The 18,536-nt window shown below is 40.3% G+C and overlaps 1 protein-coding gene across 1 annotated transcript in view; it reads right to left on the reverse strand.

Moving 5' to 3' along the window:
- LOC124260619 (corticotropin-releasing factor receptor 2-like) overlaps nt 1-18,536 on the reverse strand; it is a 177,224-nt gene that overhangs the window by 36,483 nt on the left and 122,205 nt on the right. The window lies entirely within an intron of this gene.

The following is an 18,536-nucleotide window of genomic DNA, read 5'->3' on the forward strand; positions in this document are numbered from 1 at the left end:
CAGAAGTGTGTCGTCCGTCAGTAATTGATCTAGTCATGACCTGTCTAGTCGAGTAGTTATTTCTTTTGTGAGCAATCAGCTCGGGCGCTCAGTGTCGGATGACATACCACCATGAAAGTCACTTAGCTTGTCCATCAAAGTCCCTGCTTCCTAAGACAGAAGACACGTAGGTAACCAGGAGTAATTCTACATTGTAATCCAGACTGCGGTGGAGGAGCGGGGTGTGTCAGTATGGTGTATTGGTAGTGTGAGAAGGGGGAGATGGGGTAGGGGTAGAATTGGGGAGAACGAAACGTACTTTCAGATATTGATTGAAGTTGGCATATGCATTCTCTGTTGCACATGGGGCCGGTGGGTAGCCTCGTAGTTAGAGCGTTCGATCTTCACGTCAAAACTCCTTGGTTCGATTCCTCATATGGGTACAAGTTTTCAATAACCCCAAGCGTCATACACCATAATATTGCTGGAATTTGCGGAGGAAAACTCGATTTCATATGAGAGCTCTAATGCATATGAGATGTGAATGGTTCGTTTGATGTGCTTAGTGTATGGTGTGTCTTAAGCACTGGGTTGTTTGAAGTGTGATTGTGATATGTCCCACCGGTGGGTAGGATATGCTTATCTTTCGGGAACACCCGGTGTCCTCACTATTGTGTTTGAGAAGTATATTTATGCTTTTGACATAGTGAGAATGGAACCTGATCCGCACGATCGTGGAACGGTTCCGAAGCCTTTATGTTGCTGTTGTTGTTGTTGCAATTCGTGTGCCCCTTCACTAGGTTGAAATGTGCCCCTTTCACTCTTAAGGGTTGAAATATTATGGTTACAACTTATGGTGATATCTGATAATGCTGCACGACGAATTGGGTTTGACTTTTTGCTCTTTTCTAGAGGATAACAACTTGTCGTCAGAAAAAAATATTCATTATTTTTCATTTTTGTTTTACAACTTATGGACTTTCTCTTAAGGGTTACAACTTGTGGTGAAATGGTGAAATCAATATTGGATAGTGTTGACTAAAATCTAAACAACAACAATTCGTTTTTTACTGCTATGTGACACCCCCTCCCCTAAAACAATAAAAAGATATAAATAAATAAGTAAATAAATATGTACATGAATGAATGATTGAATGAATGAATGAATAAATCTCTCATTTATTGTGTGAATTATCCTTGTGATATTATTCATATAGTCACCCATTACATCATCTCGTCACCTCTGGCCATTTTGCCGCTGTGGGCCCATCAAGATCAATATCTGCATAATTGTTATTTACTTTCAGTTGTCAGCAAATCTAAAGAATAACAACCATTCCTGTCTCTGAATTTAATTCCCTTTATAAATCAAGATAAGGTTAGAGGGATGTTATGATTAAAAACGAAAATGGACAGAAAGTCTCGTGTGGCCTTCAAACAGTGTTTCATATAATATCAGATTCACTGAAGCTTTGTCCCGTCTGATGATAAGGTCCTGTTCACACATCTTCGTGTAAAATTAATACGTGATGCATCGGCATTTATCATAACTATTCCCAGGTGCTGGAAACTGGGACCGGCGCCAGTATGAAGAACTACAGCTGCCATTTATTCCTGTTTTAAGATTCAGTGATGGGGAAATCTGTATTAGCATTATTACACCATGAAGTTGTGAGAAATAAAAACATTTTGTATTTCTTTTCAAGACACGTGTAGTACTGATCTTGTGTTGTGTGGAGACAGTGATATTGTAGTAGTGGCCGTTCAGGAGAGACATACGTGGTAGTAGAAGTGATCTAGTAGTGTTGTGAGGAGACAGTAATGATTGTAGTAGTGGTCGTGTGTTGTGAGGAGAGTGACATACGTGAAGTGGTGGTCGTGTGTTGTGAGGAGAGTGACATACGTGAAGTGGTGGTCGTGTGTTGTGAGGAGAGTGACATACGTGAAGTGGTGGTCGTGTGTTGTGAGGAGAGTGACATACGTGAAGTGGTGGTCGTGTGTTGTGAAGAGAGTGACATACGTGAAGTGGTGGTCGTGTGTGTGAGGAGAGTGACATACGAAGTGGTGGTCGTGTGTTGTGAAAAGAGTGACATATGTGAAGTGGTGGTCGTGTGTTGTGAAGAGAGTGACATACGTGAAGTGGTGGTCGTGTGTTGTGAGGAGAGTGACATACGTGAAGTGGTGGTCGTATGTAGTGAGGAGACAGTAATATGTGTAGTGGTGTTCGTATTTTGTGAGGAGACAGCGAGACGTGGAGAAGTAATCGTATGTAGCGAGAAGACTGAGATATTGTAGTTGTGATCGTATGTAATGAAGAGACAGTGAGTGAGTGAGTGAGTTTAGTTTTACGCCGCTTTTAGCAATATTCCAGCAATATCACGGCGGGTCACCAGAAATGGGCTTTACACATTGTACCCTTGTGGGGATTCGAACCCGGGTTTTCGGCGTGACGAGCCAACGCTTTAACCACTAGGCTACCCCACCGCCCGAAGAGACAGTGAAATATGTGTAGTAGTGATCGCATGTGGTGAGGAAACAGTGAGACGTTGAGAAGTGATCGTATGTAGTGAGAAGACAGTGGCAGTGGAAAATATTTGCTTTTGCCCTTAAGGGACCGTTCATAATTTATAACTAGGGGGTGATGATGATTTTAAGTGGGTGGGGGTTACCCACTTTGTTCTGGGGAGGTAGGGGGCCATCAATGTTGTACACATGAACTAGGGGTTGTTGTCATTGATATTGTACATGAGATGCAGGGGATGGTGTGGGTAGGGTTGGCTTTTACTTGGTACGTATATATTTGTTTGTTTTTTTGTTTGTTTGTTTGTTTGTTTGTTTTTTTTCTTTTTGTTTTTTTTTTTTTTTTTGGGGTCGGGGAGGGTAACATTGCTTCTCCATAAAATTCATCATCCAACCCCCCAGCCATAAATTACGAACGGTCCCTTATGGACCCTGTTTTCATCGGTACGATTTTCACCTGCTGAAGACATTACGGTATTTGACAGTAGTACCAAACCCGTGTTAGAACTGTTCCCTAACAGCCTACATGTATCTTGTTAGTAAGGTGCGACGTCGATTTCTATATTGGACTCATTTAGCTGACTGTTTCATACTGTACCCACACGGCGTTGATTGTTTCAGCAATCAATGTTTTTGTCTGATCCAATATTTTCTATACTGGATTATTGCGTTTCATAAAAAAAATTGCTGAGTGAGGAATTACATAACAGCAAAGGATTCAAACCCCGATCTTACCCCGACCAACAATCTTTAAGGTATATTCAGCAAATTCTAAGAAGGTAAACGTTCGCTCTTTACCATTACACCGCCGCCATATAGCTGGGATATTGCTGAGTGCGGCGTAAAACTAAACTCATTCACTCACTCTTTACCATTACAACATGGTAGGATATCATACATATACACAGTGTATCAAGGATAGACCTCGATGAGATTTAACATATTCAGGGGCGGTGGGGTAGTCTAGTGGTTAAAGCATTGGCCCGTCACGCCGAAGACCCGGGTTCGAATCCACACATGGGTACAATGAGTGAAGCCCATTTCTGGTGTCCCCCGCCGTGATATTGCTGGAATATTGCTAAAAGCGGCGTTAAACCAAAACTCAGTCAGTCAGTCAGTTTAACATATTCACAATCAAGTCTCAGGATACAGCCATGGGCAAACATCCTACCTATGATAGATGTTATAGACAACAATTAAATGTGTGTAAATTAGAAAACTGACTCTGATTGACGATCGATATCCCTCAAGAGATTTCAGTAGCAACAATAAAATTCATATGACAGGTTCTACATGTGACTCATGTCTGATAATGATGATTAAATCCTGTATTCTTCTTCGGGCATTCAGTAAGGTTCATTGATGTTTGATTAGTACGTAGTTATAAATAATGAAAACTCGAGGCAGCCACATATATATGAAATAAATGTTACACTCTACTTTACATGAACTGATTAGATTCTTAATTAAAGAAGTAGCATAGAATTCGTGATTTTGCTATCATGACACACCCGCCAAAGAAATGCTAAACTGTATTTGTCGGTGCTCAGCTGTGTTTAACCAAACTTGTCACCGTGTTTCTTTCATACTTCAGGACAACAAAATGATTGATTTCTGACATGATCGTATACTTTGTCATGACCCCTGTGTCATTTAAGGTTAGATAGCATGCTGTGGTACACAGGTTATACATATGCATTCTGTGGCACAACATGATATTTGTCACTTGTATCAATAACACAATAAGCACAATTCACATTACATCGCTTTGCTGTTGAGCAAAATATAAACTTCTGAAGCCACAGAGGTTCCGCGCGAATGACCTCTCAAGCAATCTCGGCAAGTAATGTGAACTGGTTATGAGTAGGGGATGGTACTAATAGTCTTTTCCATGCTAATATCTTTCCCGTAGGAATACAGAAATACAAACACACCAACAGACTTTGGCAACTTACACCAAGGCAATTACCCCAAATACACAAGGTCTCGTAGAACCCAGATTTTCTCCATTCTCAAGAGATCTCAAGCATCATTCTGTAATCAATACACCAAATGTCGATGATTAGAGAGCACCATGTCCTTCTAGGAGTTTAAACACTGAAGACTATGATATTCGACCAAGCGGGACATGATTGTCAGATGGTTGGCAAGAATCACTGGAGGTAGTGATGTTGACATCATGGGAAATGAACAGTTCGGTTCAGAACCGCGGAACGGGAGAGAGGAAGACTGGCTGAGAGAGGGGGAGGCGGGAAGAGCGAGGGATAGCCTCATTGATCTTTTCTCGGACACATCTGTGAGATGAAAACCTAATCATCCGTTTTTTAATTCTCCAAGGCTGCAGACATCTTGAAACTATCTTCTCCCTTGACCTTTCACACATACAATACGGTATGTGAAAGGTTGATTGGTTTGGTCTAGAGGGGTCAGACACGGTCAACTTGTAGGCTGACTAACACACGTCGGTAAAGTATATACGTTCAAATAGGGCAACATACATCACACTGAACCAGGTCGTGAGGTCGAGGATCGGTGGTTCAAACCCAAGATTGGCTCAGGTAGGAAACCTTGTCATCACTAGACTTGTCGAAAGTGTTGAAGGTTGAATACCTGCATCACATAAGCCTTTCCTCCGACATGAAGCTGAAAATCTGAATTAAGTATGTTTCAAAGAATCACTCACCTGACACTTTTCTGTAGTTGCGGATTGATTGGTTTTGGAAGAGGTGTTTCGGACTCGTTTAATTTTGGTGTGATGTTTATACGTTTTTGAAACATACAATACAGTAAATAATCCGGATCTAGGTATGGAGGATGACAACTAGCAACACATTCTTGTCTACATAGTGACATAACTCCGTCACTATTATTCCTTAATCTGAATTTCAGTTGGAACTGTTCTAACGTTGGTTCACTTTTTACTGTATGAGTGAATGAGTGAGTGAGTGAGTAAGTGAATGAGTGAAGTGAGAGGAGTGAGTGAGTGAGTGAAGTGAAGTGAGAGGAGTGAATGGAGTGAGTAGAGTGAGTGAGGAGTGAGTGAGTGAAGTGAGTGAGTGAAGAGAGAGGAGTCAGTGAGTAAGTGAGTGAGTAGAGTGAGTGAGTGAGTGAATGAGTAAAGTGAGAGGATTCAGTGAGTGATTGAATGAGGAGTGAGTGAGTGAAGTGAGAGGAGTAAGTGAGTAAGTAGAATGGGTGAATGAATGAGTGAAGTGAGAGGAGTAAGTGAGTGAGTAGAGTAAGTGAGTGAGTGAATGAGTAAAGTGAGAGGAGTCAGTCAGTGAGTAGAGTGAGTGAGTGAATGAGTGGAGTGAGAGGAGTCAGTGAGTAAAGTGAGTGAGTGAGTGAATGAGTGAAGTGAGAGGAGTGAGTGAGTAGAGTGAGTGAGTGAGTGAATGAGTAAAGTGAGAGGAGTCAGTGAGTGAGTAGAGTGAGTGAGTGAATGATTCAAGTGAGAGGAGTGAGTTAGTAGAGTGAGTGAGTGAATGAATAAAGTGAGAGGGGTCAGTGAGTGAGTAGAGTGAGTGAGTGAATGAATAAAGTGAGAGGAGTAAGTGAGTGAGTAGAGTGAGTGAGTGAGTGAATGAGTGAAGTGAGGAGGAGTCAGTGAGTAAAGTGAGTGAGTGAGTGAATGAGTGAAGTGAGAGGAGTAAGTGGAGTGAGTAGAGTGAGTAGAGTGAGTGGAGTGTGTGAGTGTGTGAGTGAGTGGACAGACACAGACATACACATACATACATACATACATACATACATACATACATACATACATACATACATACATACATACATACATACATACATACATACATACATACATACATACATACATACATACATACATACATACATACATATTTAACTGCATGTATTTACCCCTGATTGACTATTTATCGTGAAGCCACATCGATTCACCAAATTCTGCGAAAATGTATTGCAATGTGTCAAAATTCTGATAGAAACTGTCAGAGGAGTAGGATTTCTTCATTTCTATTACACAAAACGTCTCACTATTTATAGTTATATTGCAAACATTATTTATTGCGCGAGGTTTTAAAAAGATAAATAGGGAAATCTCCCCGTTTGTCAATATTTGTCTCACCGAAAACTTCATGTGCATCGACTCACTGATTCCGTTAATGGAGTCCACAGAAAACTAATTAGTATTGAATTTTATGTGGTAAGCAGTATTAGGGGCCCGTGTCAAAAGGCGATCCAGCGCTATCATCATGAACTAAACTGTTTGGCAAAGAAAGTATAGTCTTGAAATTGGATTTGACCAAAAAATTACAAAGGTTATCAAAACGCACCCTGGCTGAAACCAGTCGCCGAAACACAGCAGATCCAGATCCCGGTCCAGACACAGCTATGATACCCCTAGCACATAAATAATAAATAATAATAAGAGCATTTGTAATGCGTTGAATTCCGCACCGCGGAGGTACACGCTCAAAGAGCTACAATTTGATTATTATTACCCCGGATAACCGAATTTGCCATTGAGGCGTTAGAAGGTTATAGTCACATGACTTATCCCACCGGGTACCCATGTTCTGCTGTTGAACAGAGGCAGGTTTGAACAAACTCACTTGCCTTAGGTGAAACCACATGTATCACATTTGCTTTGTTGTGGGGCAGTACTGAAGTGTTAGAAACTCTCAGGAGTCAACCTATCACACACGGTCACCCATCCAAGGACTCTCTGAGCCCAACGTTGCTTAACTTCAACTGATTTCTGACATATACATTTTGAGTTTGTCTCATTTCAGACACCATGGAACACAGATGTATACTTTCATTTGTCCAGCAGTGTACGCGCTCAAGTGATAAAACAGTCGTAGCGCTATTATCTCCACGTGAACGATCGCCATACACGAGACTACCTGCTCTGTGGAGTTTCTCCACACCACAAATACTGCAGCTATAAATGGCATTGAATTACATTAATATATTAATTTGCATTTGAGCAATTTCAGGGATCCACGTTTGACTGGCGTTAAAGAAACCCCTTCAATCACCGTCCTCTCGTTTTGTGGCAGATTACCTGGTCTTGTTCTGTGGCGGAATGAAATTCAATGGCATAGATGTGCAGTAATCTTACCGACCTCTTTCCTTATTAAGTTAAGATACTTTCATCAAATCATGAGGCGATATCTTCCGCTGGGCACGGGTAATGGATTACCTTGTTGTTATATTGCTGAAGGTTTTAATTCGATTTAGTTTTTGCAGCTTTACGGATATTGGGATTTGGGTTGTTTCGACAATCAGCAGAGATGAGATTTCTTCACAGTTTTATTGCTCGGATTCATTCCAGATATCGACAAGCTACATCTTTTATTGTTGCAAAAACGATAGTGAATTAATCTCGTTTTCCCACACTCGGGAGAGTTCCATTCATAAATAGTCTCCCGGTCAAAAGTAACCAATAAGATCAATACCTCTCTTCTATTAAATCTCTAAAATAATATGATGTTTTTTATGACGAAGACTTTCCATGAGCAGATATAATTTGTATCCAATGCGCCACAATGATATTCCACTATAACGGGCTTAACTGTCGAAATGGTTTCTAGGGTAACGTTACCAAGCATGTCATTAGGTGAGTGTTGGGTCTCGCTCTCCTTTCAACATTAGGTCAGTCCAATGTGACGCAAGCGTAGAGATTGAGCACTTTGGTAAGTAAGCAAGCACTGATGTGGTGCTGGAAAACCACGGAGATTATTGGCTCGAACCACCGTTAGTAGTTCCTGGTACAGATAAGGGGCATAATTCTTACACCACAACCATCGACACCTGTCATAAAAGACATTCAGTGAATTAATAGACAGATATGATCGTTTGACATCACACTTCATTGAATACATGTATATAGTCAGTCATGTCAGTTGGAGACATCATACTTCGCAGAATTCGTAGTCAGACATAACACTTTGCTGAATAGCAGTTAAGACATGTAAATCTTAGATCTCATACTGAGTATAAAGCCAGACATGTCAATCATACATATTGCACTTTACTTAATTTATGGTCAAACATTATCAATCTGACTGACTGACTGAGTTTGGTTTTACGCCGCTTTTAGCAATATTCCAGCAACATCACGGCGGGGGACACCAGAAATGGGCTTCACACATTGTACCCATGTGGGTATTCGAACCCGGGTCTTCGGCGTGACGAGCCAACGCTTTAACCATTAGGCTACCCCACCGCCCCTTATCAATCTGAGATCTCATACGTCACTATATATAGTCTGACATATCAATATGATATGTCATCATATTTCACTTGATATGCAGACCCCCCCCTCCCCTTTACTGAAAATACACGTGAGCATGTAAATCTCCCACTCCACTTCGTATATAGTCGGACAAGTCAATCTGTTACTTCATATTTCACTTAATATACAGACCCCCACCCCCTTTACTGAATATAAATGTACACGCAGACTCAACACTGACATGCAGTTAGACATGCCAAGAACACTTGAAACGAAACCTAACGCTGCAAATCTATATCATTCAGACATCTCTCAGCCGAAGCCTCGACAGTGTATATTTTCAGCAATGACCAATCACAGAATCCCGTTATATTAAAGACAAATTCAAAGACGCCAGCTTGACTGCAGCAAGTCAACACACTTGACTACCAGTTGTGACAGTCATGTCTATTAAGATAGAATCCATTTGCTTCCTTGTCGAGCCGTGCGTTACAAGTCCTTTGAAGACCAATCATCTTCCATACAATTACGGCCAAGTCAGACATTTAACAGTGTTAGCTATTTCGGTCTTGTCACTCTTTGTGATACCAATCAACTTCTGTTTTTTTGTGCAAGACAAAATTTATTATAACATGTTTTTGGTACTGTTTCCGACAGAAAATCGATTTAGATGAGAAATTATGGAACTAGTTCCAATAGGCAGGTTGTTTGGTAAACATGCAAATAAACAATCTCTTCAAGGAATATTTGCTGTGCATACAAAGTGTATTTTGCAACGCTGGTTGGATTCAGAATAATATTTAGAAATAATTAGATACATATTAAGTAAATGTGCTGCCTGACTTTATTTTAGGTTCATTGTGAGGATGATGTCGCTACAGCAGTTGCGTGCAACAAAGATATAAAATCCAGACCTCAGTGCTACACATAGAGAGTCCCTACACAGAGAGAGTCCCACAGTCGAGATCTGAATCTTACACACACAGACACAATTGAGATCCGAGTCATAAACACAGACACAAGGTTTCGATCTGAGTCTTACAGAGACACAATCTAGATCCGAGTCTTACATGCAAAAAAGTCTAAATCCAAGTCTTACATCCAAAAACACACTCTAAATCCGAGTCTTAGACACATAGACAAGGGTTAGATCTGAGTCTTTGACACAGATACTAATCATAACAATGGATTGTATTTTGGTGGTCTTAACCCGTTATCTGCAGCACGTATCTGGGAGAGGGTAATCTTATCATGTGGCCTCTATGGATGTAACGTATGGGGTAAACTTCCTCTTAAAGAATATGAAATGCTTGAAGTTGTACAACGACAATTTTGCAAGAAGGTTCAGGGACTACACAAGCGCACTCACAGTATTGTTGTATTGGATTGTATCGGGATCATGCCACTACAGTATTACCTAGATAAAAGAGCACTCTACCTATTAGGAAAGTAATGTAATGCAAAGTATAACTGTGTTTTTAAAGTAATGTTTCTAGTTCGCCGGGGTCAATGTATGTGTACAGATAGTTCTACATGCAACGTATGTAGTAGAAAATCCCCGATATATAATATGCTGCAACTTGTACATAAGTATAACCTAAACGATATACTAGCTAACTATGTCAATAATGGTCAATTTATCAATAAGAAATACTGGTCCAATGCCGTAAATGATACTATTAAATCTAATCGAGACAATCTATTTTATGTTCATCTTAATTCAAGACTTAGTCTGTCAAGATATATCAATATAAGATCCAGTAATCTCTGGATGCTAGCCGCAGAGAAGAACGACCAGTTAACTGATATTGCAAGACTGTATCCTATGGATCAGCTGAAATTGTTTCAAGAGAATGTTTTTGTAAAACTGTCGCCAAATGATATTGTAAAGCACGTGTTTATGTCATGTACGATTAATATGAATGACAGAAATGAACCTTTTAACTCCATATGTGATATTCTGGATGTAGAAACTTTTGTTAAGATCTGGGATCAAGATGATGATGTTATTCTTGCATTTTTACTTGGTGGATGTCCAGTAGCGTGTATCATGGAACTAGAAAGAGATGTATGGGCAAAACTAATAATTAATGTAAGCCATTTTATAAGGAAATGGCGATACTTGCTAAAACACTTGTATGTATATGAACATTTGTGACTATATCACTAATCCATGTTAATCACTTGACGTAAAATATATCATCACTGCATATTGTCATCTTCATTCAGTTGGAGGAAATAAAGAATATCTATCTATCTATCAAGGTTGAGATCTGAGTCTTTGACACAGATACAAGGTTGAGATCTGAATTCTGAGTCTTTGACACAGATACAAGGTTGAGATCTGAGTCTTTGACACAGATACACGGTTGAGATCTGAATTCTGAGTCTTTGACACAGATACAAGGTTGAGATCTGAGTCTTTGACACAGATACAAGGTTGAGATCTGAATTCTGAGTCTTTGACACAGATACAAGGTTGAGATCTGAATTCTGAGTCTTTGACACAGATACAAGGTTGAGATCTGAGTCTTTGACACAGATACAAGGTTGAGATCTGAGTCTTTGACACAGATACAAGTTTGAGTTCTGAGTGTTTTACACCGAAACACAGTGTAGATCTGAATCCTTCTCACAGGCACAAGGTATTAGATTATTACCATCCGAGGTATCGGTGCTGCATGGAGTACATTTATCCAGCATTATATATTGTAATAACTATTACCTATTAGCTCTTTGTCAGCCTGCTGCTCAGCCAAGTCACCAGCGTTGTTTTCAGGCGTGCGAGAACCTGTATTCTTACACAGGAATTTGGCAGATCTGCAACCGCTGAAGGCGACCTTTCCAGACAACGTTGTCAGAACGCCGTGATAACGCTATTGAAAGCAGCGTTAAACCCAGGCAACTCACTCACTAATAATTAATATCGACCCTCAAGCGACCTCTTTGTCCATGTGTCAAGACATCAACGTGAGCAAGTTAAAAAGTGTCTAGTCCACAAAAAACATGTCTGGCAGCGAAACGTATATCTATGTTGACACAACATAATAACTGACTGTAACGCCAAGACTTGTTAGACTCAAGAATTGATTGTACACATCACGGGTTAGAAAATTCATCATCCTGTTCCGGACAGAGCCAAGTGTCAATACACTTGACCCTTCCTGTTTGAAGAAGGTTGCCAAAGTCAGGGTATTCTGTATGGAAATGGACAGCTCTGTTGATTGTGTCGTGCCTTGGGCACTGGGCAATTGCACCTACCTTCTTATCTAGCTACATCAAAAGGAGAAAGACAGTTGCCCATCAAGACAAACGGGCTGAACATTCTCCACCAGGGCAGAACGTGTAGACAGTGTAGCCCTTATTGAGGATTATCATCACTTTGGTCAGTAGATCTAATGATGATAAAGTAACAAAAAGGGGATACATGTGTGATTTGACATTCCACATAATTGATTGGAAGTGATAAAAGCTGAGGTATTAATATGATCAAAGTTTCTAGAAACGATAGTCATCTTAACATGAAGATAAAAAATACGAAGATTGTGTCTGTTATTTTCGAACTCGGACTGGATACATTATTCAGTATTTTTCTTTGTTTTCCAAAAATATCTCTATCCGGTGGGCATTTGTTCAACCTTGTATGACGTGATATTATATGCATGTGGTGTCTTGTCTTGTCATTATTTCGTTTAATATAAAAAACGTTTCGTGTGATATTCATCATCATCATCATCATCATCATCATCATCATCATCATCATCATCATCAATCAATCTCTGGTGATTCCATCACTTTCACCATATATACGTATATATACATCATATCATCGCTTGACACACTGACATTAGCATATGTGTAGCATAACATATAACGTTTAAGTAGTTACTTAAGTACGTTGTCCTACTGCTCAAATATATCTTAGACTTTTTTTCTATTCTGTTGACATGTATGAGGTATTGCTTGATGGCAGAAGTCAGGCAATCTAGTCAGTCAATGATAAAGTCGGGTTCGTAAAATAGACACAGCTCTTAACACGAGTTTCGTTTTCATTTAGGCCGAAACAATTCGGGAACTTTCATATCAGCAAAGTCACATCGATGCTACATTCTCGATAAGAGAGCAAAAAGTTCAGAGCAGCATACAAATGATTCTTATATCTCGTAAAGGAATCTAAACGGGATGTTCCGAATGGAGATAATTACGTCTGTACTATCATATATCTCTTTTATACACCGAGCGCATCGCAACTACACCAAAATGGAACTACCATGAAAGGAATATTTGTCTTCTGTGTACGTTTTCAGTTGTTGTTAAGATCTGAAAGTCGGTGGTGAAGATATGTGGAGCAGAATCGATTTAGAAAGCTGACATTCTGATTGGGTCCGATACGCTACGCATCCGTCAGAGGTCGATCAGGGTTCACCGGACGGAATGTTTGTCAAATCGTTACGCAGGGAGGTGTCATATCAGAGTGAAAGAGTTCATTAAAGTTATATTTATATCCATTTGTATTTTTGGTGAGGAGTCGAGTGTTTTGCATTCTTTTCCTGGGATATATAGAAATCTGTGATCAAGTTCACCATAACACATACCTGTGTGGCTTTAACAACAGCTGTGCGTGACTGACTGAATTGGGTTTAATGCCCTTTGAACAGTAGTTCCGATAAATCAGTGAATCAGTTTAACATGAGCGACAACCCCGCTATAGCTCAGGGGCGGTGGGGTAGCCAAGTGGGTAATGCGTTGGCTCGTCACGCCGAAGACCCGGGTTCGAATCCCAACATGGGTACAATGTGTGAAGCCCATTTCTGGTGTCCCCCGCCGTGATATTGCTGGAATATTGCTAAAAGCGGCGTAAAACCATACTCACTCACTCACTCTGGTGTCCCCCGCCGTGATGTTGCTGGAATAATGCTAAAAACGGGGCGTAAAACCAAAACTCAGTCAGTCAGTCAGTTTACTCGTCACGCCGAAGACCCGGGCACAATGTGTGAAGCCCATTTCTGGTGTTCCCTGCGGTGATATTGCTGGAATATTGCTACAGGCGGCGTAAAACTAAACTCACTCACACCCAATGTGGCTCAGGTGATTTACGTTTACCATAACTGTGAAATCGACTAACCAGACATCATAATCAGAGCAAATGTGACATTAGGTAAAACGAACAGTGATTCCTGGTACAGTTAAGGGACGCAACTCTGCATCCTAAATTCCCAGCTCTGCGGCCTATAAACGGTCATTTACACAGGTTCTATACCTCGAAAAAGGACGTGTTAGTGACAATTAGATGAGTTGTCCGTGTACCGAATTATAAGAGTGTGAGTGAGTAATTTTACGAGGTTTTTAGCAATATACCAGCAATATCACGTCGGGGGAAACCAGAAACGGGCTTCACACATTGTACCCATGTTGGGAATGGAACCGGGGTGTTCGGTGTGAGGACCGAAGGCTTTAACGACTAGGATATCTCATCGCCTACCTAATTATGAAGGTCTAAGATAGGGGCGCACGTGTACAAATTGACGTCAGACTTGAGAATGTTTTCCCCGAAGGTGACGTCAAAGCAGCGACATGCTTTGAAATTGAACTCTTGAAGCGGCATATCTCCAACAAGAACAGTGTAATTGGTTTTCCAGTTATTATTGCAAATATGTGAATAAGAAATAACCAATTCAAATTTACATTTTGAAAATATACGGGGAATTATGTACATGTTTTCCAATGGGCATTTACAAGTCACCATGGAATATAGTTCTGAATAACGTCTGAACAAAAACACTGACATATGTCAATATTTTTACAAAATAATAACACACGTCAGCGTTTTTGTTCAAGCGTTATTAAAAACTATATTCCCCGAAGAATGATAAATGCATATTAAAAATCAACTAGATGCTTCCTCACTTGAGATAATCAATATTTTTATGCTTTAACAGGTAGCTGACAGAAGGAGCGGGTTGTACAAATGATTATGTTGATTTAAGTTCCATCATTCAGGTCTGGTTTATGTTCAACAACAGATAGTTATCATGATACCGTGGTTAATATCGATTTATGTTTCTAAACAAGATCTAAAAACGTAGTAGTGTATACGAAAGAGGACGACATTGGGTTGTCGTGTCCAAGAAGTGCTGGAGCGCTGGGGTAGCATTGTGGTCAAAGCGTTCGCCAAAGACCCGGGTTCGATTCCCAACATGGGTACAATGTGTGAAGCCCATATCTGGTGTCCCCCGCCGTGATATTGCTGGAATATTGCTAAAAGCGGCGCAAAACTTAACTCACTTACTCGCTACCACGGCGAAGAAAAGAACTATGACTAACACCACTGTTGTCAGTTCCGTCTACACCACCAGTACTACTACTACTACTACTACTACTACTACTACTACTACTACTACTACTACTACTACTACTACTACTACTACTACTACTACTACTACTACTACTACTACTACTACTACTACTACTACTACTGCTACTACTACTACTACTATACTACTACTACTACCACCCACTACTACTACTACTACTACTACTACTACTACTACTACCACCACTACTACTGCTACTACTACTACTACTACTACTACTACTACTACTACTACTACTACTACTACTACTACTACTACTACCACTACTACTGCTACTACTACTACTACTACTACTACTACTGCTGCTACTACTACTACCACTACTACTACTACTACTACTACTACTACTACTACTACTACTACTACTACTGCTACTACTACTACACCACTGCTACTACCACCAGCACTACTACTACTACTATACTACTACTACTACTAATACTACCACTACTACTACTACTACTACTACTACTACTACCACTACTACTACTATACTACTACCACTACTACTACTACTACTACCACTACTGCTACTGCTACTACTACTACTACTACTATACTACTACTACTACTACTACCACTGCTACTACTACCACCAAGACCACAACTACGACTGCCTCAACTACTACCACTTCCACAAACACCTCTCCGCCACTATCATAGCTAACTCCACTCAGTCACACACACACACACACACACACACACACACACACACACACACACACACACACACACACACTGCGCCAACCACCTACACACACCCATTACCAAGCACTCTAATGACTCACAACAAAAACATCCACAGCACATGTATAGCGATTCCCTTACCGCAGCATAAATGTATACTAAATTGTTTTGCTCTCACATTCCTGAATAATGTAGGAGGATTCAGTATGCAGTGTCATTTAACCTCCTTGTATTACAGTATAAATAGTATACTAGTGATACAGTATGTAAAAGTCATGTATGAGGTTCACCGTTTCACAATAATGGTATGTGAGCCATTCTCCCAAACAACTCGGGAACCAAGGCATGGTTGCCCTTGTTGACAGAACAGTATGCAAGCTGAGTTGCAAAACAATAGAATTAACCCAGTTACAAAAATATCTGTGACAATGAAGGCCACCTAAATAAGATATGCATGCACTAGATACCCTTTCAGATAATATTAGAAATTGTTGTTCATTCCAAAGGGGCAGGTCACACATATGTTCACCTTGACCATCAGCTATTCAAATCTGGCCAGAATAAAAAATACCCTCATCAAGGACGGCATCATCTACGCCCCGTTAACGTTGATAACGTTACTGAGATATATTTAGATCGAGTTCATTACTAAACTGTGACAAGCGTGATTCAAGAGTAACCAAAGAGCATAGCTATAGACCTGTCCATGAAATGTAAACCTTTGTTCGTTCATCTTAAATGCCATTTCTATTTCCAAAGAACATTTTGTGATAATTACACAGTGAATGGATCCATATTTGAAATGTAGTTTAGCATATATGACATATTCTTGTTGACTATTCAGACTGCCATTATTCTTTATAACGTCAATGACATTTACGTAATCTGAAAACAACGGATATGAAGGAAATATCTGATGACTAATATGTGTTGATGTTCACACAGGGGCGACTAAGATCTGTATCAGTATCCTGGCACATAAATATGACGCGAGAATAATCAAATGATTTTCGAGTAGCGTTAAGGCGTGCACCATTCTCGTCAGAGGTTAGCTGTCCATTTCTCCACATTAAGGAATAGCAGGATCAAAAGAACCCTCGGTGACACAAGTGAGTGAGTCAGTTTAGTTCTACGCCGCGTTTAGCAATATTCCAGCAATGTCACGACGGGGGAAACCAGAAACACATATTGACCATGTGGGGAATCGAACACGGATCTTCGGCGTGCCGAGAGAACGCTTTAACCACGGGGCTACCCCACCGCACCTCGGTGACACAAACAATAAAGACAAGTTTAGTTAAGAACACAATCAACCTGTTCATAAGATATATCTGCAAATTACACTTTTGTTACTTTTGCTATTGGTTATAATGTTATTGGTATTGGCGTTTGAGATGGTCGGACCGATTTGAGTTCCCTGGTTATAAGGCCATAAATCTTCCTTGATAAATTGTGGCACTATGACAATGGTTGAATGTACTTGAAGAATTAAACGTTCTCCATTCGTGAACATACAATATCACTCAAAGGTTGCGGGTGTATCCACTCTTAGGGATAGCACACCGTGTGACGGAAAAACATGCATACACCACTGAGGTGTTTCCAGTCGTACATGTTGAATAACCCTGAGTCACATATACTTGTCACTCTCCTACCCAGAGTTCCATGCGGCAAGCCAGCATAGTACCTCTGCCACAGGCCAGAAAAATGTGACGACTCGTCACATCTTGCAATGTCCATTCAATATAATGTACAGATTTCTTTTACTCTTTTATTTTGACGAGTCTACACATCTAACTAAACATCCTTAATAGAATGGTTTAGTTTCACTGAGAAAATATCCAAAAACATGTAACACTATTTCGATTTGCGTAGCGATCCTTTGTTTACATAGGTTGTACGGCTCCACGTGCTGTCATCGAAGCCGACGGAGAGCAAACGATGCAGCCAGTTTGATATCTAAATATGTACTGTCATAGACCTTACTGTCGCAGTTGTGGAAGAATATATATGTAACAATGTAAAACATTATGAAGAGGGCGCCGAAAAGCTTTCGTGAGTCAAGTCTCTTCTTATTAATGAATATTCGCGTTTGATTACAAACAAGAGAAAAGTCCAGTCACGTGATATGCAAATTAGCCTGTGGCTGTGATGTTATGTTAAGTCATCGCTGTGCCGGAGTGTGATATACTTGTCTGAATTGAGTGAATATGTTTGTACGCCTCGTTTAGCAATACTCAAGCAATAGCACGATGGAGGACAGAAGAAATGGGCTACACACGTTATACCCACGTGGACAATTCGAATCCTGGGTTTTGGGCGAGACAGCGAGCGCTTTAACCACCAGACTACCCCACTGTCCCACTTGGGGACTTTATGAATGGATGCTTGCAGGATTGTAATCGGTTACAATTGTAATCATACTCTAATGGCGTGGTAGGTTGCAGTACCAAATCAACCACAGGTATGTCTGGACCAGAACCGGGGCGGTAGGCGAGTGGCTAAAGCGTAGACCCTGGTAGACCCTGGTTCGATTCCCCACACGGATACAATATAATGGATATAAGCCTATTGACAGTGTCTCCCGCCATGATTGATGTTTGATGGAATATTGCTAAAAGCGGCGTAAAACTGGTTTAAACACACACACACACACACACACACACATATATACATATATATATATATATATATATAGATATAGATATATAGATATATAGATATATATAGATAGATATTCAGACAAAACTTAAACCTGGATA

The sequence above is a fragment of the Haliotis rubra genome, unplaced genomic scaffold, assembly GCF_003918875.1.
Source record: "Haliotis rubra isolate DU_JTF1 unplaced genomic scaffold, ASM391887v1 Scf77, whole genome shotgun sequence".
In the NCBI taxonomy this organism is placed as follows: Eukaryota; Metazoa; Mollusca; class Gastropoda; order Lepetellida; family Haliotidae; genus Haliotis; species Haliotis rubra.